This window comes from Dendrobates tinctorius, unplaced genomic scaffold (genome assembly GCF_039654945.1).
Source record: "Dendrobates tinctorius isolate UK_male_01 unplaced genomic scaffold, ASM3965494v1 ptg000171l, whole genome shotgun sequence".
NCBI classification, from domain to species: domain Eukaryota; kingdom Metazoa; phylum Chordata; class Amphibia; order Anura; family Dendrobatidae; genus Dendrobates; species Dendrobates tinctorius.
In genome coordinates, this window is record NW_027361838.1 from 18954746 (window position 1) to 18979349 (window position 24604).

The 24604-nt window shown below is 43.1% G+C and overlaps 1 protein-coding gene and 1 long non-coding RNA gene across 6 annotated transcripts in view; one reads left to right on the forward strand and one right to left on the reverse strand.

Moving 5' to 3' along the window:
* LOC141053831 (uncharacterized) overlaps positions 1–7983 on the reverse strand; it is a 59395-nt gene extending 51412 nt beyond the window's left edge. The window contains exon 1 of the long non-coding RNA XR_012221274.1: positions 7840–7983. This is a non-coding gene — a long non-coding RNA (uncharacterized lncRNA). The remainder of the gene's footprint in view (positions 1–7839) is intronic.
* Positions 1–24604, forward strand: part of PTPRM (protein tyrosine phosphatase receptor type M) — a 929698-nt gene that overhangs the window by 140658 nt on the left and 764436 nt on the right. The gene's annotated exons all lie outside the window — the stretch shown is intronic.

Below are 24604 nucleotides of genomic sequence, written 5' to 3' on the forward strand. Positions count from 1 at the left end.
CTGTGATGTGACAGATCAGCGATCTGTCACATGACAGTTATGTCCCCCCTGGGACATTGTAATAAAGTAAAAAAAAAAAAAAAGTGTAAAAATAATTTATAAAAAATCGCTAAATAAATTAAAAAAAAAAAAATATTCCCTAATAAATTCATTTTTTGAAAATAAAAAAAACAATAAAAGTACACATATTTGGTATCGCCGCATCCGTAACGACCCGCCCTATAAAACTGTCCCACTAGTTAACCACCTTATTGAACCCCTTAAAAAATAAAAAACGAAGCAAAAAATAAAGCTTTATCATCATACCGAACAAAAAGTGCAATAACGCGCGATCAAAAAGACAGATATAAATAACCATGGTACAGCTGAAAACGTCATCTTGTCCCGCAAAAAACGAGCCGCCACACAGAGTCATCAGCGAAAAAATAAAAAAGTTATAGCTCTCAGAATAAAGTGATGCAAAAATAATACAACCGCTTTATCAATTTGTACCGCATGCGGAACGGTGTAAACGCACCACCCAAAAGAAATTCATGAAACGCTGGTTTTTTGTTCATTCTGTGTCCCAAAAATCGGAATAAAAAGCGATCAAACAATGTCACGTGCCTGAAAATGGTACCAATAAAGACGTCAACTCGTCCCGCAAAAAATAAGACCTCACATGACTCGGTGGGTCAAAATATGGAAAAATTATAGCTCTCAAAATGTGGTGATGCAAAAACTATTTTTACAATAAAAAGCATCTTTTAGCGTGCGACAGCTGCCAAAAACCCGCCATAAATAGTAAATCAAACCCCCCGTTATCAACCCCTTAGGCTAGTTTCACACTTGCTTTTTTTTGCAGCGCGTTTTTCCCGCAAAAAAACGCATTGAAAAAACGCATACATAAGCATACAACTGCTGCGTTTTTTTCAAGCATTTTTATGAGCATGCATGAAAAAAACGCAGCGTTTTTATGTGTTTGTATGCGTTTTTAGCGCGTTTTTACCGCGTTTGCGTTTTTTTCCAACATTTTTAGGTGGCCCCTCACACTACCCAAACCATGACTTTACTAACCCTAACCCTGACCCTAACCCTAACCCTAACCCTGACCCTAACCCTAACCCTAACCCTGACCCTAACCCTTAACCAAATCATACTTAACCCTAACCCAAACCCTAAACCCTAACTAACCCTAACCCTAACCCTAACCCTGACCCTAACCCTTAACAAAACCATACTTAACCCTAATCCTGACCCTAACCCTGACCCTAATCCTTAACAAAACCATACTTAACCCTAACCCTGACCCTAACCCTAACCCTGACCCTAACCCTAACCCTGACCCTAACCCTAACCCTAACCCTTAACAAAACCATACTTAACCCTAATCCTGACCCTAACCCTGACCCTAATCCTTAACAAAACCATACTTAACCCTAACCCTGACCCTAACCCTAACCCTGACCCTAACCCTAACCCTGACCCTAACCCTAACCCTAACCCTGACCCTAACCCTTAACAAAACCATACTTAACCCTAATCCTGACCCTAACCCTGACCCTAATCCTTAACAAAACCATACTTAACCCTAACCCTGACCCTAACCCTAACCCTGACCCTAACCCTAACCCTGACCCTAACCCTAACCCTAACCCTGACCCTAACCCTTAACAAAACCATACTTAACCCTAATCCTGACCCTAACCCTGACCCTAACCCTTAACCAAACCATACTAAACCCTAACCCTGACCCAAAACCCAACCCTAACCCTGACCCTGACCCTAACCCTAACCCTAAACCCCCTTAACTAACCCTAACTCTAACTCAAACCCCTAAATTCCATGGTTAAAAAAAAAAAACGCATATGCAAAAAAACGCTTACATGAGCATGCCAGTGCGCACATATGCGCATCCATAGGCTATAATGGCCCTTTTTAGCGCAAAACGTGCGCATATGTGCGCATGCGCTTTTTTGCAGGGCCAAAAAATGCAACATGATGCGTCTGGAAAATCCAATCGCACACCCCAAAAAAACGCAGCGCATGAAAATCGCATACATGCGCTTACAAGCGCGCAAGTATGCGCACCCATGTTAAAGATAGGGGAAAAAACGCATGCGCAGGTTAGCGTTTTTTTCCAGCGCTAAAAAACGCAAATGTGAAACCAGCCTTAGTTAGGGAAAAATAAAATTTAAAAAAATGTATTTATTTCCATTTTCCCATTAGGGCTAGGGTTAGGGCTAGGGGTATGTTGGGGTTAGGGTTGGAGTTAGAATTGGGGGGGTTTCCACTGTTTTGGTACATCAGGGGCTTTCCAAACGCGACATGGAGTCCTTTCTCAATTCCAGCCTGAAATGTCAAATGGCGCTGCTTCCCTTCCGAGCTCTGCCATGCGCCCAAATAGTGATTTACCCCCACATATGGGGTATCAGCGTACTCAGGACAAATTGCACAATAACTTTTGGGGTCCTGTTACTCTTGGGAAAATAACAATTGGGGGTGAAAAGATCATTTTTGTGGAAAAAATATGATTTTTTAATTGTACAGCTGTACGTTATAAACTTCTGTGAAGCCCTTGGGGGTTCAAAGTGCTCACCACATATCTAGATAAGTTCCTTGGGGGGTCTAGTTTCCAAAATGGGGTCACTTGTGGGGGGTTCCACTGTTTAGGCACATCAGGAGCTCTCCAAACCTGACATGGCATACTATCTGAATTCCAGCCAATTTTGCAGTAAAAAAGTCAAAGGGCGCTCCTTCCCCTCCGAGCTCTGCCATGCGCCCAAACAGTGGTTCCCCACCACATATCAGGTATCGGCGTACTCAGGACAAATTGAACAATAACTTTTCCAGTCCAATTTCTCCTGTTACCCTTGGTAAAATAAAAAAATTGAACCTGAAGTAATTTTTTTTGTGAAAAAAAGTTAAATGTTTATTTTTTTTAAGCATTCAAAAAATTCCTGTGAAGCGCCTGAAGGGTTAATAAACTTCTTGAATGTGGTTTTGAGCACCTTGAAGGGTGCAGTTTTTAGAATGGTGTCACTTTTGGGTATTTTCTATCATATAGACACCTCAAAGTGACTTCAGATGTGATGTGGTCCCTAAAAATAAAATGGAGTTGTAAAAATGAGAAATCGCTGGTCAACTTTTAACCCTTATAACTGCCTAACAAAAAGAAAATTGTTTCCAAAACTGTGCTGATGTAAAGTAGACATGTGGGAAATGTTATTTATTAACTATTTTGTGTCACATGACTCTCTGGTTTAAGGGCATAAAAATTCAAAGTTTGAAAATTGCAAAATTTTCAAAATTTGCGCCACATTTCCGTTTTTTTCATAAATAAATGCAAGTTATAGCGAAGAAATTTTACCACTAACAAGAAGTACAATATGTCACGAGAAAACAGTCTCAGAATCGCCTAGATCTGTTGAAGCGTTCCTGAGTTATTACCTCATAAAGAGACAGTGGTCAGAATTGTAAAAATTGGCCCAGGAGTTAACATGCAAACCACCCTTGGAAGTAAAGGGGATAAGACCACTGTTGTAGTTCTTCTACACAAACAGGAAACACTACATGTGGAGCCCACGAATTGTCCTGATCATCTAGTTTTACATCACAGTACGCATGATACACTGTTCTAACGAAATTCGTAATGTTCCTTCTTTATTTCTTTACTATAAAACAACTACAAATGTAGCAAAAGTTGTCCGGTGAATTCGTTCTAGTCTTCGTTCTAGCCATTTCAATCATGTTGCTAGAACCAGAAAGTTCTTATATGGCTGTGATAAAATGAAAGAGGTCCTCTGATTGGTTGATATGGACACCACCTCACTGCTGTGAACTGCTATGACCAAAAAAAAAATCTGTCTTTACTTCCCATAACAACCAATCACAGCTCAGCTTTCATTTTTTATACTGCTAAGGTAAAATGAAAGATATGCTATGATTGGATGCTGTGGACACCACCACACTCTTGGGAAGATGGGAAGAGAAAATCTCTGCCCACAGCAGGCCATCGCAGCACAGCGTCCATTAATTTCGAACCAGTCTAATGACACCAAAATCATCCACCAAAGGTGTCAAAGTTTGGTGCTAGAAAAAGTCTATGTAGCCAGTGTTTATGAAAAAACTGTACATGATGCCATTTTTTCGATATTTTTGCTGAGTTCAGCAATCGAAAGCATATAAAAACCATCTCTTACTTTTCAAACAGTTTTACCCTTTCAGACCTGAGGAATCAATGCATCTGGTTTGTAAATAACTCTTACTTATTGTAAAAGTTGTCCAGAGTTTAAATATTCCGTCACATCAGTTTAATATTATAACTTGTGCTACATAATAACGTTGTGCGACTCTGAAAATAATTTTGGTAATATTCATCGTAATAAGTGACTAAAAACAGGAACAATGTGGGATGAAAGGAGGAAGAAGAAGTGTGGGAAAGGCAAGCTGTCCGCTCTAAACAAATGTATCCAGAGAGTGACGAGAAATGTAGAACATTACTTCTCCATTATCAGTGAAAGCATGTACAGTGTTGTATACAGACTGATACTTCTACAATTATAATGCTTTTTTCTGTATCATTCGACTCTTGGTAATGTTTCTCTCTGAAAGTTAATGTCATCCATGGCTTTACTTATGCGATATCTTGATCCCTGACTGACAGTGTTTCCACTCATATACTCATGTACAGCACCATAGAATCGATGGTGCTATATAATTAAATAATAATATGCTAATGAGGCTTTAATGCTCTAGGAGTGTCATAGCACCTCCCAAGAATCTGCTTCCCTGGACCTATTCCCTGCTCAGCCCCACCTTCTGATTGGCTGACAGTTCACCAGCCAGAGAGCTGTCTGTCAGGCAGGAGGCGGTGGGGCTCGGCAGGGACTAGATCCCCGGAAAGCAGAGGATTAGAACAGTTTAGCCTCATTTGTAAAACAGGAATTTTTCGGACAGATTGCATAAGTAAAAGTATGGATTACGCTATTTTTCAGAGAGAAACATGACCATATATACAGTTTGAGGGGGAGCTCTTTCTGACAGATTCCATTTAATACATATATAGAGGATTGTGAAATGGTGCACTGTTGTACACTCTCATAAGTCTGCACTCTTAAGAGATGCTCATTTCTATCCCAGCATAGTGCCTGTGCAGTTAGAGTGACTATAGTGGCAGTTACAGGGTACCTATAAAAGTCTGTATACGTGAATATAAGCTATGTAGAATAGAGCACAAAGTCTCTACATGAATGTAATATGTGACATCAGTGATGAGCAATTATGCTCAGTACTTGAGATTATGGCCGGGGTCACACTAGAGAGGAATACGGACGAGTGAGAGGCATTAAAAGCACGCATTACACACGGACCAATGATTCTCTATGGGGCAGCTCCCAACAGCCGTATATTTCTCGTCCGTATTCTACGGTCCATGCCAATTGCAGCATACTGTGATTGTCAGCGTACTACGCCCATAGTACGCCAATGAAAGTCTATGGGTGCAGCAAAAAATATGCATTACACATGGACCAGATGTGTGACTTGCGAAAAATACGCACCCAGTGTCCTTTAGAAAAGCCGGCAATTCAGTGCGCTATACAGTAAACTCACACTGACAGGTTTAATAAAGAAACGAAAGAATAGATATAAACACATAGAATATATATATATATATATATGTCATTGTGACAAACATATATATTTATATTTCATAGAGTTCTTCATAGCAGAATAGCCGCTTCTGTCAAATTTTTCCCCAACCCAACATGAAATGACACATGGTTTACATTCAGTAAACCATTTCATTTCATGTTTTTTATATGTCCCTGACTAATAATTAGATGAGGGTTTGTGTGCAAAATTTTGGAGGTGTATTTGTTATTTTAAGGGGTTAATTCGTAGTAAAAAAAAATGTGTGGGCTTCCGCTGTAATTTGTCAACCAGAGAGGTTAAGCAGGTGAGTGAGGGCAGATTTTAATAGCCATGAAAGGGACCATTGTTTTTGCCCCCCCCGCTACAAAAATCTGCCTCCAGACACCCCAGAAATGGCGCATCTATAAGATGCACCAATTCTGGCACTTATCCTCTCTATTCCCATTGCCCTGTAGCGGTGGCTAATGGGTTAATATAACAAAGGGTTAATGTCACCATTCGATTGTAAGGTGACATTAAGTCGATTAATAATGGAGAGGTGTCAATAAGACACCGATCCAATATTAACCCTATACTAAGAAAGGGTTAAAAACAACACACAGACATTAATTAAAAAGTCATTTAATGAAATAAATACCCCAAGTTTTTGACAAATTTTTATTAGTCTGGTAATCCCAAAAAAACCATGACCTGCAAAAAAAACCAACATATAAAATCACCAATATCCTTACCTCTCCGCGTTCAGTCATGTCCCACACTGCAATCCATCAGAAGGGGTTAAATAATTTTCAATGAGGACCGGTGCTAATGCGACCAGCCCCACTGTAAACTACTACAAAATGAATTGATTCAGCTCTGCGCAGCCTCAATGGCTGCCTGTAGATGATCTAATTACCGTGGGAAAGTTTATGACTTTTTTCCCACAGTCATTAGTTCATTCACAGATCAGCCAGGAGACACCCGCTGACGTCACTGAGGCTGCGGGGAGCTGAATCAATTCATTTAGTAGTAGTTTACAGTGGGGCTGGTCGCAATAGCACTGGTCCTCATTGAAAATTATTTAACCCCTTCTGATATATATATATATGCATTCTATGTGTCTCTAAGAGGCTTGCAAAATGGACATATAATGGAGCCCTATGACAGGGTTTCTAACAGAAACCAAAGAATAGATATAGACACATAGAATGCATATATATACATATATATATATATATATATGTATTCTATTTGTATATATCTATTCTTTCGTTTCTTTATTAAAACTGTCGGTGTGAGTTTACTGTATAGCGCACTGAATTGCCGGCTTTGCTAAACGACACCTGGTGCGTATTTCTCGCAAGTCACATGTGTGGTCCGTGTGTAATCCGTTGTTTTTGCGCACCCATAGACTTGCATTGGCGTACTACGGCTGTAGTACGCTGACAATCGCAGCATGCTGCGATTGGCATGGAGCGTAGAATACGGATGAGAAATATACGGCTGGTGCGAGGGACCCCATAGAGAATCATTGGTCCGTGTCTAATGCGTGCTTCTAGCGCCTTTCCCTCGGCCGTATTCCTCGCCAGTGTGACCCCGGCCTAAGGCTGCGTTCCCACAATGAGTTTTTGGTGAGTTTTTCATGCTGCATATTTTTGAAAGAATGCAAGTAATCTATTCTATTTAATAGGTGCAGAAAATTTGCAACATCAAAAACTCACCAAAAGCTCATCTTGGGGAAGTAGCCTAAGGGTGAGTGCACACGCTGCAGATTTTTCTGCGCGGATTTGCAGGTAAAGTGACCTGTGGTTTATCTGCGGATTGGCCAGCGGTTTTCCCCTGCGGTTTGACACCTGGACAATGGAACAGGTGGCAAACCGCTGCGGAATCCGCAGAAAGAATTGACATGCTGCGGATTTAAAACCACAGCAAATCCGCTCGGAAAAAAACGCAGCATGTGCACTGCGGATTTGAAATCCCATTGGCTAACATTGTACTGTACAATGTCTCCGGAACTGCTGCGGATCCGCAGCAGAATCCGCAGCGTGTGCACACACCCTTATAGTGATAAACCTATTTATTGACACATGGGTAGATTTACAGTAGGTTGACTTAATTTCTGTAAGACTATGGCATTTCACTGCAATGGGTTTTCATATCATGTACCTTTAATAACTTCAAATGTACAAAATGAAAATTAAACCATCAATTATTGCTTTTTCTTACCAAGGTAAACAGACCATCGTCTGTCACTCAGATGTCAGTTCTTTGTGCTGAAAATAGGCAGATGTGTCTTATATTTTGTGATTAATCCTCTCAATTGTCTCCGAACATCACTAATCCACTCTTCTTATCAATGCTGTTTGTTAGTTTGCTAAAAACAAGTCAAGATAAAAATGATGCACTTGTTAAAGACAGAAATGATTTATGCATCCATTATTGGGCTCATCCACAATAAAGTTTTGCTTTTTTCTAACTCCCTTCCAGATGTAAAAACAAGATGAAAAACACAGATTTTTTTTTCCAAAATTTCAATACTGTGCTCTACTTCTGTTTTTATATCAAAAGTAATGAATAATAGATGTGGCCACATTATAAAATCTTTTCCTTTTCCCCCATAGAAAGCAATCACAGCTTAGGTCTAATGTTCTTACCTATACTGCTCAAAAATAGCTACTATACCATGGCTGATTTTTCTGCAGGCAGTTTTGATATGTGAAACTAATTAAGGTGAAATGACATCCACATATATTAAAGGTAGACTATCAGCCCAAACTGACAGTATATACTAAGGACATAGATTTGTAGGGGATGTAGACCTTATATAAATTGCACCATTAGAGTTTTAATTGCTGCCTCTGTTGTGCAGAAACTCAGATATGCTCAATAGGCCACTCAGTGCACCCTTTGTCACCAAGATGCTCAGGGCACTATTACCCCCACTGATTCAGCATACCTCGGTCTTCATCACTGGCGCTGTCTTGCCTTCTCTATTCTCACTGTAGGCAAGTCAGTGCTGTCAATCACCAGTAAGGAGGTGGGGGCATGAGAAACCAGTGGGCAGAACGGTGCACTGAGCCTCTTGGCCACATCAAGGGTGCACCCGGCAGCCTAGCTAGCACTAGAGGTGAGCAAAGTTGATTGGGTCAGGGCTTATTCGGCAAGTTGTAGCTCTTGGTGAATAAGCTGCAGAGGGAACACGGCTTTGTGGATCTCTCCGAGTGATCAGTTTTTCGGCGCCGCAGCTGCATGTGACAGTCACAACACATGCATGCAGAACCCAACACACAGGCTCTCCATGCATGTGCTGTGACTGTCACACAGCCACGACACATGCAGCTGCAGCGCCGATCAGCTGATCAGCAGGAGCGCTCCAGGTATCCGAGTTCCCTCTGCAGCTTATTTGGCAAGCGCTATAGCTTGCCGAATAAGCCCTGACCTGATCAAATTCGCTCATCTCTAGTTAGCACATGTGGTTAAAGTTTAATTGCTCTGGAATGGAGGCCGTGTTTTAGAACCCTTAGTTGCTATTTTAATATTTTTATATTGTCAATTTGGGCTGACAAACTCCATTTAATCAATAATTGTAAAAAAAAAAAAAAAAAAAATACTAAATCCACTCTAGCAGTACGGCTTCTGCCTATACTAGAGCCATGAGACGTATGCTGAATAGCTAAGAATCCCTAAATTCTGGTATTTTTGATTATAATACTTTTGCTGCCATTTCATGCCATCAAAAAAAACCTGAAAGGCCAATAGTCTCAACAACTAAAATGTGAGCAGAGCCTTACTAGCTACACGTCTCATATATAATAGTTTATTGCCTAATCACATGTACACCTATTCCAGATATAAATCATTGTCTGCAGTCTATAGAATAGATAAGTGATATATTAATTTGTGTGGTAAGACAGCTTTATCATTGTGCAGTTATAATGGTATATATCACATCTCTGTCCTTTTTATAGTACCAAGATTCTTCTTATCTGACTTAAGCCCCCATTACACATAACGATGTCCCAGTGATCCCACCAACGATCCAACATGGATGGGATCGCTGGGACATCACTAGGCTGCTCGCTGGTGAGCTGTCACATAGACAGCCCCTCCAGCGATCAGGACCAGCGTACACGCTGGTTTCCAAGGTAAACATCGGGTATCTAAGAGCCGCGCGGCTCCTGGATACCCGACATTTACCTTGGAAACCAGCGTATATGCCGGTTTCCAAGGTAAACATCAGGTATCCAAGAGCCGCTGCTCCTGGATACCCGATGTTTACATTAGAAACCAGCGTCGCTGATTGTTGGTCTCTCACTGCCACATGCAGCGATGCATGCTGGCCAGCGGGAGACCAGCGATTAAAAAATGGCCCAGGCCGATCGAGCACGATCAGCGATACCCGGCGGGGGGGCCGGTCGCTGATCCCCGTCACACACAGCGATCTCGCTGGCGAGATCGCAGTGGCATCACAAAATCAGTGATCTCGCTAGCAAGATCGCTGTGTGTGACGGGGCCTTTAGGCCGGGGTTATACTTGCGGGTGTAATGCGAGAAACTCGCGCATCAATACCCGGCGCTGCCGCTGACCCTCGGGACCAGAGTGTGCGGCTGAATGTATTTCTATGCAGCTGCACACTCCGGTCCCTAGTGCCGGCGGCAGTGCCGGGTATTGATGCGACAGACTCGTGCGAGTTTCTTGCATTACACCCACAAGTGTGACCCCGGCTTTACAACTTTTGTCTTTTCCATTAATCACCATGGATGAAATATAAGTGAAAGCTCTAGTGCCCCCTCTGGATGAACTATGTGAAGGTAAAAACGCGTCATGGGCTGTATGTTGACTATATGAAGCTATGGAGAACCTTGTATATAGCAAACATTTCCATTACCATAGAAGAAGCTGTATCACTTTCTCTTTGCTCACTATATACCAGTGCTTCTCACCCTTTGAGGAGAGCACCGCTGATCAGACCCAGGTGGGCATCTACACACGATGGCTGCAGTAATCTGCGGCGTAGCAATATACCGTACTTTAATTTTCTGTTCTTATATGTTATATTTTTGGTTGGTGAAGGCTTCATCAAAAAAGATTGATAGGTTCTTGTACAGTCCGAATAATAGTGAAGAGACCAGACAGTGTCGGATGAGCAAAACTTCACTACCATTTCTACATAAAAAAGTCAGTATAGATATACCGTATACTGCACAAATAAAAAAAAAGCTGTCCTGCTTTTTATTTCTGAGAACACAATAGCTGCAGGGCTCGACTACAGATATTAGGGATAAGTTATTTTTTTGCTATTTTGTTTTTTCCCCCACTAAACACTCTGTGTATCTTATTTGTGTCTTTCATATTCTTCTAGAACATGACACTTCCATAAGCTCCAGAGTTCATTTACTATCATTTTTCTCATAAGCTTTCATTATCTAATAATAAGAACAGTCACTACAGCAGGGAAAATGAATATATTTAATTTAGTTTTTCGCTTTCGCCAGGATAGTAAACGTCTTTGTCAAAACAACCATAGTAACAGACAATGAAGTCGGCTTCTGCGATCCAGCCGATCTAAGAGGCTAAGTAATGGCGGGCATTACAGCCAATCTGCTAGAACGACATGGAAGTTTAGAAAGTAGCGAGCTGATAGATTTCCTTTTATACATGTTTACAAGAAGCAATCCAAACTGCAGAAAGTGGAAGAACATTGTGAATTGTCCATTAAGCTTTATTTGTATAGATTACACAAATATACGTGCAGGTTAGACAGTTCAGTAATGTTCTATTATTTCCTCCCGGTCTGCCACTCTGAAACATTTCATCATCCGTAGGAAAATTAGCTGAGAGATGTAGCATTTTAAAGAGTGCATTATTGATAAGGATATGTAACACTTCAAGTCTCAAGGCTATTGAGAATTGTTACAGCAGTTCTCCTAGACTGTAAAACATGGTTTATTGATTTTTAAAATGTGGAGAATGAATGTTTTTAATATCATAACTAGTAGAATTCCTGTGCCGAGATCTTGCCCGAGATATTAGAAAAATAGGTTTGCGTCTGTAAGTGGTTGGTTCGATGTTGTTTGGCCTTGCATTTGTGACCCATCATAGGCTTAGCGATGGCTTCTACCTACCCCTTGATCTTTTTTAGAGTACGTAAAACCTTCTTTCATGAGAGATCAGACTCTGAATGTAGGAAACGCTGTATGTCAGATGTCTATAAAAGGTTAATCTACAGGGTGGTGAGGAGTATAGGGTACTCTTTAAGCATGTGAAGGAAATTGGGAAATTAAGATTTAAGATACAATAGGCAGTCAGGTGGAGAAAGGCTAAAATATATTAATCAGTTTATTAATACAAATATTTTATTGTAACAGTATAGTCGTAGTATAGTTCTTTGGTTGTGCATGACTTAGTTTCGTCATACCGGTGCAGTCAGCACCTGTAGTAATGCTACGTGACCAGTTGGATTCCAGACAGTGCCCTGTGCCTCGTATCTGAGTGCAAAGGATGATTGTAAGCAGAGTAAGTTTTGCTAAGAGCAATTCCAGCAATATTGATTGGTTAAAAACAGTGATGTGATAGAAAACAGTTGACGTTATTCAAAAATGTCTATTTCAGTTGAACGCTAAGCACAACTATAATTCTAAGACTCCGATTGATCAAGACTGGCATTTGGCACGCCAGTCTTAATCAGAGCTGTGCGGGAATAAGATTCGCCAAATTGATCAAGAGGCATGCGCCACTTACTGAATTCAATGCATCTTACTAGTGCTGTGGTCTCCATTTGTCTCTACCGAACTGTTACTCCAGTTAGGAACTTGAATAATATTTCTAGCAGAAGAAACACTGGCGCTATTGATAAATTTGACGGGCGGGCGCAGTCACGCCTTGGCATATTTTTTGCCCTCCCCATAGCTGTTTCAAACTTTGCATTGCACAAAATGTTTTGCTACCTTTTAAAGTGTTTTGCACCAGTTTTCTGGAGAAAATTTCTCTTGAGTTTTATATGTGGATTTTCCCAACAGAATTGGATTAGACGCAGAAAATTTGCAAATAAAAAATGCATATGTGTTATTAGTAATGTAATCTAAGCTTGGTCAAAGCCAAATATCAGGAAGTAGCAAAAACAAAGCAGCTTTATGTGATGCGGAACCTACCAAGAAGAGACAAAAGTCATGGTTTAAAAACATAATGAAAAATCATAAGTAACCTGATTTACCCAATAAGTTCAGAAATGCTGCAGAAAATCTGCAACATCATAAACTCACTAGAAGCTCATGTTGGGAATGTAGCCTGGAAGGTGATTTACACACAACTCCGAAATTGATGACTAGGAATGATTGGAGTAGGAGCTGATCTGCAGTACCCAGCAGCAGCCATTATTGTACTGTGCAAAGGGGCGATGTTCCGTTCCGTCCACTGTTTACACCTGGCGCTACAAACTGCTGGTCGGTGAGACTGCCGAGCACCCAACAGTCTGATCCAATGGATGCTTATCAATATATTTGAAAACTCTTTAAAAATGAACTAAAACTTCTTGATCATGCAGTTCAGATGACTCTCCTTATCCAGCTTATTGCCAATTCTGGTCTAAAATACAATGATTATCATCTTTTTTTAACTTGCAAAAAAGAAGGCTAAGAGGAAACTCTACAAATATCTGAAGGGATGTTACAGTGTAGAGGGATCATCATTATTCTTATTTAAACATGGAAACATGAGAAGAAATGGAATGAAACTGAAAGGGAGAAGATACAGATTTGATATTAGAAAAAAAAAACTTTTTTCCATTGAAAGTGATGAATGAGTGAAACAGGCTGCCACCAGAGGTGGTGAGTTCCCCTTCAATGGATGTCTTGAAACAGAGGCTGGACAGACATCTGTCTGGGATGGTTTAGTGAATCCTGCATTGAGCAGGGGGTTGGACATGATGATCCTGGAAGGCCCTTCCAACTCTACCATTCTATGATTCTATGATCTACAGAGAATGAGCAACTTAAATGACCTCATTTGTCTACGCGGTCTTCAGATTTTTATTGCACAAACACTGGTTGTGTAATAATATGAGATTTTTTGTTTGTTCTACAACTTTCTTTTACTACTACCAGAAAGAGACGTATCCATTGTATGAGCCATATAACATTTAATGTAAGAGACATACCACCCCTGTGCAGCTACAGACGTATTCTGTATCGTTCTCAAGTACAAGCTGTTTGTCTGTTCCCGTATTTACTTATACAATCATTGAGATTCTGGGGCTATATTATACACCATCTATCATACACTTCTGTCTTATAATCAATCTATATGGTAATGTGATGGAGGTAATACTCAATAGGGGATAACATTATTATTCACAGATAATTATAAGGATTCTTATTGATTAATAAGGAAGAAAACTTCATCAACTAAACCACTGATGCATTAAAAGATTGTTTCTTTTGTTATATAGTTTAATATTCATGTGTACATTTAAATTACAGTATCCTATAAGCAAGAAATTACTATATATTGTTCCCTTACTGACTGGGTGCCTCCACGAACCTCTACATACATATTAGGAAACTGTTTAAATAGCAATTTATTGTTAAAGAAGCACTCCCAGCAAAAATGTGATCTCCTTATACTTTTTAAATTGGTATGTGATGTAGTGAAAGTGTGTTAAAATATTTGCCGATCGCTGTCTTCCCTGTTTCCAGCATCACTCCTGTCTTTTTCAGGGTCAGGTGACTTCAAATCAGACCGGCCAGTGCACACAGGAGTTTTTATACAGTATGTGGACTTTTTTTCACAATGTAAAGGGGGTTTTACACATAGCGATATCGCTAGCAATATCGCTAAAGCATCACGGATTTGGTGACGTAACAGCGATATCGCTATGTGTGATACTTACCTCCGACCGGCTCCCCCACAGTCTGTCGTTGATCGCACGAGATCGCGCAGCTCCATTTCTCGTCGGGCGCTTCCTGCTGGGCTTCCTGTGGCGCCGACGAGCGACGTGTGGAGGCGGGTGGGAGGACGTCAGGATCGCCGCGTCTGAAAGGCAAGTATCGTCTTCTGTATCGCTGCTGCATCGCTGTGAGATCTGCCTGTGTGGCAGCTCACTAGCGATCATTTAGCAATGCACCAGCGATCCTGACCGGGTCGTATCATGGTCGGGATCGCTGGTGCATCGCTAAATGTAAAAGGGCCTTAAGTCTTTAGAGCCGCACTCTCAGGCCACATTCAATAATTGGTGAATTTTTTACCCCAGTATTTGTAAGCCAAAACCAGGAGTGGAACATTCAGAGGAAAAGCATAATAGAAACATGTGCACCCCTTCTGCATTTATCACCCACTCCTGGTTTTGGCTTACATATACTGGGGTAAAAAAAATCACCAAATACTGAATGTGTGCATGTGGCCTTACTCTTAGGATCCAGAAACTTACATAAAGGCTCATACTCACTTGCGAGAGACTTGCATGAAAACACTCGGACCGGAGCGTGCGGTGGCATAGAAATACATGTAGCTGCACGCTCCGGTCCGAGTGCCGGCGGCAGTGCCAGGTTTTCATGCAAGTCTCTCGCAAGTGAGTATGAGCCCTTAGTGGAAATAGCACCGTCCCTGTGTGAGTCGGAAAAGAAGAGCGCTCACGTGGCTTAGAAGAGGACCGGACCGATGCTGGTAACTGGGGATGATGACGATCACAAAGTATTTTAACACAGCTACACAACGTTACAGACATATTTAGAAGGATTAAGGGTTAAAAGTGTTAGCAGGAGTGCTGCTTTAAAGGCATCCTGTCACCTGGTTTTCCACATATAAATTACGACCATCACGATTAAGACCTCTTTTCCAGCATACTGGAATGCTGTAAAAAAAGTTCCCAATCCAGTCTGCAGGTCCCAAAAAATATTTTTTATTATAGTCACAGATGTCGCAGTCTGATTCAATGGGCCTCTCTGGCCTTGATCCGGTGCCTCTTCCTTCATTCGCCGGCCTCCTTCCCATGGTGTCCCTAAATCACTCGCATGTCTTTCTGCCCTGCTTAGGGCAGAGCAAAGTATTGTAGTGCGCATGCACCATCTTTACATACAGGTCATAGGCACACTTTGGCCTTTCCTGGCACATGTGCATTACAGTACTGTGCTCCGCCCTCCTCAGAGAGTAGTGCGCTTGTGCAGGAAGGGGGACACTTTGTAGATTACGTAGAATGCGTCATCCACATGAAGCAGGGAAGGAGGACGGCAATTAAAGGAAGAGAGGAGGTGCCGGAATAAGACCAGAGACGGCCATCAGACCAGACTGTGCCATCTGTGAGTATAATAAAAGGTCTTTTTTGGCATCTGTAGAGGGGATTGGGGACATCTTACAGCATTCTAGTATTCTGTAAAAGAGGCTTTAATGGTTGTTGCCATACTTTATATGGGGAAAATCTGGTGACAAGTTCCCATTAACGAGTTTATGGTTATTGTCAGAAGCATTCGCTTTACAGACTGGAACAAGCCAATAGTAGAGTTGCAGATTAGTGGAGAATACAAATTCTGAAAGTATTAAATGTGGTTCTAAACTTTTAATAAAGGTCTCTATTAGTAAAATTAGAACAAAAAATATGTTTGCTGGATGAATCTTATCTCTACTGAATATCATTTTTCAGTTCTCTGCACACAGCCATCAATGTAGACAATGAAGGTTTTCATTCTGGTTGTCCTGGGAATTCTTGGGTTATACGCAGTGATCAGCCATGAGATTAAAACACCTGTCAGGTGAAGTGAATAAAATACGTTCTTGTGACAATGGCACCTGTCAAGTAGTGAGATATATTAGGCAGCAGGAAGAAAAAGTCTGATAGTGTGTTGGAAGCAGGGGAAAAATTGCTGTTTTAATGATATGAGTATTTTTTGATAATTCAAAATTGTGAAGGCTAAAGTGCGTCAGAGTATATTCGAAATGGCAGGTCTTTTGGGGTGTTCAGGTTATGGAGTGGTTAGAACCTGTCCAAAGTGATTTAAAAGGACATCTAATGAATATAGTTATGGGCATCCAAGCCTTAAGTCAGAGGTCCCACCTAAAAACTTTACATACTTGAATGTTCATTGACATTTCAATAACGTTAAAGGGGTTCTCCATGAATAGAAAAAATATGGACAAAATTTACATTTCTTAATATCTTTAAATGGGTTTCTCAGTTTCAGAAAACCACTGTCCGCAGGCATACTTTAAAAAAAGGAAAAAAAAAAGTTTGAATTTCTCTGCTCACTTTCCCCCTGGTGAAGTGCTGGATCTCCACTGCTGCTCACAGTGTGTGTTATTATCTTCAGTGCTGATGTGACGTTGACCATGCTGCAGCCAATTATTGAACTCAGCAGTGATGTTTTAGAACTAGTGGATTGACATCAGCGCTGCAGACAATGGGAGCAAAAGCGGATAGTCGTCACAGTAACCATGGAGGTTGCGTAAAGCACAGTGTTTTTTGTTGCTTTTTTAAAATAATCTGCTACTTGTGACAAATGGTTTGTGAAACAGGAAAACTCCTTAGTAAAACACGCTTGTTTTGTTTAGAGAGTAACCACTTTTTTACATCAAAATGTCCACTGTTTTGTAACACTAACAACTCCCCTCCCTTATAATATGAGCAGCAGAGGTGTCTGTGAGCATGGACAGTAGATAACTGTGCCCCATCCCTTCATATGCAGTAACGTGCTCCCAGTGGGTGTTCTCACGTAAACCTGACATAAGGAAAGACCGCTCACACTACTGTCTATCCTGTTTATCTAATCTGATACTGGAGATACCAGGGGTGCTGAGGTAAGAAAAGGCTGCTCACACCACTGTCCATCCTGTCTATCTGATCTAATACCAGAGATACCAGGGGTGCTGAGGTAAGAAGAGGCTGCTCACACCACTGTCCATCCTGTCTATCTGATCTAATACCAGAGATACCAGGGGTGCTGAGGTAAGAAGAGCCTGCTCACACCACTGTCCATCCTGTCTATCTGATCTAATACCAGAGATACCAGGGATGCTGAAGTAAAAAGAGGCTGCTCACATTTCTGTCCACCCTATTTATCTGATCTAGTACTGGAGATATCAGGGGTGCTGAGGTAAAAAAGAGGCTGCTCACACTACTGTCCACCCTATCTGATCTACAACTGAAGGTAGCAGAGATGCTGCTGAAAGAAAAAGCTGCCGATTCTGCTGTCCACCCTGTCTATCTGATCAAATATTGGAGATACTAGGGGTGTTGACGTAAGAAGAGGCTGCTCACACTACTGTCCACCCTGTCTATCTGATCTACAACTGAAGGTAGTAGGGATGCTGATGAAAGAAAAATCTGCTGATTCTGCTGTCCACCCTGTCTATCTGATCAAATATTGGAGATACTAGGGGTGTTGATGTAAGAAGAGGCTGCTCACATTACTGTCCACCCTGTCTATCTGATCTACAACTGAAGGGAGCAGGGATGCTGATGAAAGAAAAAGCTGCCGATTCTGCTGTCCACCCTGTCTGTCTGATCAAATATTGGAGATACTAGGGGTGTTGAGGTAAGAAAAGGCTGCTCACACCACTGTCCATCCTGTCTATTTGATCTAATACCAGAGATACCAGGGATGCTGAAGTAAAAAGAGGCTGCTCACTTTTCTGTCCACCCTATTTATCTGATCTAGTACTGGAGATATCAGGGGTGCTGAAGTAAAAAGAGACTGCTCACACTACTGTCCACCCTATCTGATCTACAACTGAAGGTAGCAGAGATGCTGCTGAAAGAAAAAGCTGCCGATTCTGCTGTCCACCCTGTCTATCTGATCAAATATTGGAGATACTAGGGGTGTTGATGTAAGAAGAGGCTGCTCACATTACTGTCCACCCTGTCTATCTGATCTACAACTGAAGGGAGCAGGGATGCTGATGAAAGAAAAAGCTGCCGATTCTGCTGTCCACCCTGTCTGTCTGATCAAATATTGGAGATACTAGGGGTGTTGAAGTAAGAAAAGGCTGCTCACACTGCTGTTCACCCTGTCTTTCTAATTTAACACTGGACATACCAGGGATGCTGAATTAAAAAGAGACTTCTCGCACTGCTGTCCACCCTGTCTTGCCTCAAATTTTATTCTAGCCTTCTCTGGAATAAGGTTTATGGCGTAGCAAACACCGCCGCTTATTATGAGGAATTTGACAAACAGCAGTTGCCACGCTCTCATCCCACCCCAGCTTCCCCATCTTGTCTAGCTGGAAGAAAATGGCATGAGATCTCCAAAAGTTGCAAACTTTAGGCACAAGTACAAATTGCACCTAACTCACTGGTACAAGCAGCATTGAACAGATGTCAGTAAAGAACTTGGAGATTGAGCTTAGCGGTCAAGAATGAGAACAGGAGCACTACCTGGGAATTGGCCCTGCCCCAGTGCACTTCCTGATTCATTTACATAAAGATTCAAAGTTGATTTTCTCTTGACAAATTAATTTTAATGTTATGGCTGATTGGGTTAAATCAACACAATTTCTCTACTTATTCATACCATATGTATAAGTGCAGAAGTTTAATGAATGTGCTGATACAAATATAAAAAAGAGAAACATAGTAACAGGAGAGTAATGTCCCTGGCCATGACCATGACAGTCAGAATGATAACATCCTATTCCTACATTGCTGACTACATTCAAAGCACAGCAAAGCAATTTACAATATGAAAATATATTTCAAAGCTATATTTCTATCATGATCGCTTTGCAAAAGGTATATATCATTTTAAAAAGGACACAGTATACACTAACACGAAAATATTTATGGTTAAAAAATATTCTGGAAAAAGGAATATCATTTTATACATATCACTCACAACTGGGCGCTTAGTCATATTTGCACCAACTTTTGCATGTAATTGTGACGTCTGCCTGCGGTCTGGGCTGCAGCCAGACAACACCCCGAGAAACACTGATACCCTTTACCCCTATACAGGGATCTGGATTTATAGCAGAGTCCAGGAGGTGCTGTCTGAATAGGAGCAATGACCAGAGCAGGACGGTCGCCAGAAAGGTATTCCAACACAGGTCACAAAGGTAATGATATCCGAGACTAAACCAGTCAGGCAGAGATGGTCTAACAACAGTAGACAGCAGCAAAGACAGATACCAGGTCGAAGCCAGAGTCATAAACCAGGAGAGTCGCAGAGGTACCGAATCGTTAGACAGAAGCAGAGTCAGAATCCAGGCCGAAGTCAGTGTCATAAACCAGGAGAGACGCAGAGGTACCAAATCGTTAGGCAGAGTAAGGGTCAGAAGTCCAGGCAAAAGTCAGAGTCAGTCAACAGTAATTCACAGTAACACGCAGGGGAACCAAGAATATATCCGGCGGCCTGCAAGAGCAGTCCCAAGGTATTTGAGGGATCAGGTCATCCCTCACAGGCCCGTGGGCTGATGATGTCATCCAGACCGCCCCCAGGACCAGGCTGGATGGTAATGCACCAGCCCCTTCATGACTGACCGAGGAGTGAAGCCTGCGTCCAGCGGACGCCTGCGCAGGAGCCTCATGACTATTGCCGCCATCACTCGGGGTTGAAGCACAACGCCTCCCAGAGACCAAGGCCGGGACTGCAGGCCACGGGTCAGACGGTGATAGGACAGTCCGGCGCCTCCTAGTGGTCGAGGCCGGGACAGCAGGCCCTGAGTCTGACGGTGATGTGATAGTCCGGCGCCTCCTACTGGCCGAGGCCGGGACAGCAGGCCCTGAGTCTGGCGGTGCCGTGACAGTACCCCCCCTTCTAAGAGGGGCCTCCGGACCCTCAAAACCCGGTTTGTCAGGGTGGAGGAGGTGAAACCTCCTAATCAACCGCTTTGCACGAATGTCACTAGCGGGGACCCAGGACCTCTCCTCTGGGCCGTAGCCCTTCCAATGCACCAAATATTGGACCGAGTTTCTCACTAGATGGGAATCAAATATGCCCTGGACCTCGTACTCCAAGGCGCCCTTGACCAAAACTGGAGGAGGAGGGGACTGGACGGGACGAATTGGGGAGCGGTATACCTTGAGGAGGGATTTATGAAAAACGTTAGGAATTTTAAAAGACTGCGGGAGCTTTAACCGAAACGCTACCGGGTTAATTACCTCTAATATTTCATATGGGCCGATGAACCTGGGACCCAGTTTGGCCGACGGTACCTTAAGTTTGATGTTTCTTGTAGAGAGCCAAACCTTGTCACCAACTCCCAGGTGCGGCCCCTGGGATCGTCGTCTATTAGCCGCCGAAGTCTGTCTAATTTGAGCCCCTTTTAAATTAGCGTTTACTTCGGACCAAATAGTCTTCAGACGATGTATATTTTGCTCGACCCCTGGGATTTCCGACATCTTGGCCGAAAATGATCCAAAGCGCGGATGTAGTCCAAGGTTACAGAAGAAGGGGGTGGTCTTGATGGAGTCTTGGTATCTATTATTGAGAGCGAACTCTGCCAATGGCAAATGTTCCACCCAATCTGACTGATGTGCTGAGACATAGCAGCGGAGGTATTGCTCCAGCGTTTGGTTGGCACGCTCAGTTTGACCATTCGTCTCGGGATGGTATGCCGAGGAAAAGGACAACTCAACACCAATACGTCTACAGAACGCCCTCCAGAACTTCGAGACGAACTGGGTACCCCTGTCGGATACGATATTTGCCGGAACGCCGTGCAAACGTACAACGTGAAGAACAAACAACTTACTTAAGGTTTCAGAGTTGGGTAAGCCGGACAGGGGAACAAAGTGAGACTGTTTACTGAACCTGTCCACCACCACCCAAATACAAGTTTTCCCCTCGGAGGGTGGCAGGTCTGTAATGAAGTCCATGGAGATGTGGGTCCATGGACTTTCAGGGGTGGGCAAAGACTGAAGCCAGCCGGCAGGACGGTTATGGGGGGGACTTGGCGCGGGCACAGACTTCACATGCTGAGACGTACTCCTTACAGTCCTTGGCCACCGTTGGCCACCAAAAGTTCCTGGTTACCAGCCTAGTGATATTATTGACACCAGGGTGGCCTTGGGAGATTCTTTTAACACTCGTAAGCAAAAGGTAGCTGGAACGAATAATTTTTTGGGGGGCGTAGTGTCAGGAGCTTGTTCTGATGACCTACGGATCTCCTCCAGAAGGTCCAGAGATACTGCCGACACGACAATGCCATTAGCCAATATGGGAGCTGGTTCATAGTCCTCGGTGTGTGTGTGACAAAAGCTGCGGGAGAGGGCATCTGCCCTCACATTTTTGGTTCCGGGGCGAAAGGTGATTAAAAAATCGAACCTGGAGAAAAACAAGGCCCACCTGGCCTGCCTAGGGTTTAGTCTTTTAGCCGACTCTAGGTAGGTTAGGTTTTTGTGATCGGTAATAACAGTAACTTTGTGTTTGGCGCCTTCGAGGAAGTGGCGCCATTCCTCGAAGGCCCACTTGATTGCCAATAATTCTCGGTTGCCGATGTCATAGTTTCTCTCCGTGGCAGAGAATTTGCGGGAGAAAAAGGCACATGGACGAAGCTGAGTGAGGGATGCAGTGCCTTGTGAGAGCACTGCTCCCACTCCGACTTCGGAGGCATCTACTTCCACAATAAACGGGTGGACCAAGTTTGGTTGAATCAACACCGGGTTGGCCACAAAGCACTCTTTTAGTGTAGAAAAAGCCCGGGTTGCCTCAGGATTCCAATTAGTCACGTCCGCCCCTTTCCGGGTAAGGTCCGTGAGTGGCTTGGCAATCTCTGAGAATCCCCTAATGAATTTGCGATAATAATTCGCAAATCCCAAAAATCGCTGTAGTGCTTTCAGCGATTTGGGTTGTACCCAATCCTTAATGGGCTGAATCTTGGCGGGATCCATGCGGAACCCCTTGCCTGAGACCATGTATCCTAAGAACTGCACCTCTTTGGCAAAAAAAACACATTTTTCAAATTTCACGAACAAAGAGTTTTCGCGCAGTCTTTGCAGTACTGAACGGACGTGTTGAGCATGTGTCACAGGGTCAGCAGAATAAATCAAAATATCGTCCAGATATACGACGACATACACCCCACAAATATCTCTGAAAATATCATTGACGAAGTGCTGAAATACTGCAGGAGCGTTACTGAGTCCGAAGGGCATTACCAGGTACTCAAAATGGCCAAGGGGTGTATTAAAGGCCGTTTTCCATTCGTCCCCATCTCTTATGCGGACCAGGTTATATGCCCCCCGGAGGTCAAGCTTAGTAAACCAGCGAGCTCCCAATAACTGATTAAACAGATCAGGAATGAGTGGCAGCGGGTATTGATTTTTTACGGTTATGGCGTTCAGCTCACGGTAGTCAATGCATGGTCTGAGTCCACCATCTTTTTTTCTCTACAAAGAAAAACCCAGCTCCTACAGGTGAGGTGGAAGGTCTAATGAAGCCTTTTCGAAGGCTGTCTGCTATGTATTCCTTCATGGCTACACGCTCAGGACCAGAGAGGTTGAATATTCTCCCCTTAGGGAGACGGGCACCAGGGACCAATTCAATAGGACAATCGTATTCTCTGTGAGGAGGTAGTTTCTGCGACTCCACTATAGAGAAAACATCTTCATAATCCCTAAACGCATAGGGAATAGAAGGTGTTTTAATTTTAATCTGGTTTACTGAAAAAGACATACAGTTACTCTGACACCATGGACTCCAGCGCACAACGTCACCTATGCGCCAGTCAATAACCGGATTATGCTGGTGCAACCATGTCATGCCTAACACAACTGGATCTGATAAATTGTATATAACAAAAAATGACATTTGTTCGTTATGTAATGTCCCCACTGACATAGAAATTTTGGCAGTAACGAATTCCACGCCTCCTTGGAATATAGATGTACCATTAATCGTAGTAGTCTGAATAGGCGCTTTAAGCCTTGACAGAGGTACACCAAGGCTCTTAGCAAATAAAAAATCCATAAAGTTGCCAGCAGCACCACAATCCACAAAAGCCTTCACACACAGACGTTTCTTAGCAAAAGAAAGGGAAACTGGTAACAATAGTTTGGCCGCATTTGCGGGCAATACCTGACCCCCAGAGCTGTTCAGGGGGTGATGATCCAGGAATGTGGATTTCCAACTGCCAGCATTTTCCTTGAAGCTTCCAGGCTGCAGCATGCTTGAGCCTGAGAGTGACCTTCCAGGCTGTGCAATGTAACAGGTGTTTGGGCCCAGAATCAGCTCAGTCAGGAGGAAGGAAAAAAAAAAGGTGAGGAAAACTGCTTTTATATGTGTTAAGTATAGACACAAAAAGCCGTTTTATTTTTTGGGCCGGATATAATGTGATGTCTGCCTGCGGTCTGGGCTGCAGCCAGACAACACCCCGAGAAACACTGATACCCTTTACCCCTATACAGGGATCTGAATTTATAGCAGAGTCCAGGAGGTGCTGTCTGAATAGGAGCAATGACCAGAGCAGGACGGTCGCCAGACAGGTGTTCCAACACAGGTCACAAAGGTAATGATATCCGAGACTAAACCAGTCAAGCAGAGATGGTCTAACAACAGTAGACAGCAGCAAAGACAGATACCAGGTCGAAGCCAGAGTCATAAACCAGGAGAGTCGCAGAGGTACAGAATCGTTAGGCAGAAGCAGAGTCAGAATCCAGGCCGAAGTCAGTGTCATAAACCAGGAGAGACGCAGAGGTACCGAATCGTTAGGCAGAGGAAGGGTCAGAAGTCCAGGCAAAAGTCAGAGTCAGTCAACAGTAATTCACGCAGGGGAACCAAGAATATATCCGGCGGCCTGCAAGAGAAGTCCCAAGGTATTTGAGGGATCAGGTCATCCCTCACAGGCCCGTGGGCTGATGATGTCATCCGGACCGCCCCCAGGACCAGGCTGGATGGTAATGCACCAGCCCCTTCATGACTGACCGAGGAGCGAAGCCTGCGTCCAGCGGACGCCTGCGCAGGAGCCTCATGACTATTGCCGCCATCACTCGGGGTTGAAGCACAACGCCTCCCAGAGACCAAGGCCGGGACTGCAGGCCACGGGTCAGACGGTGATAGGACAGTCCGGC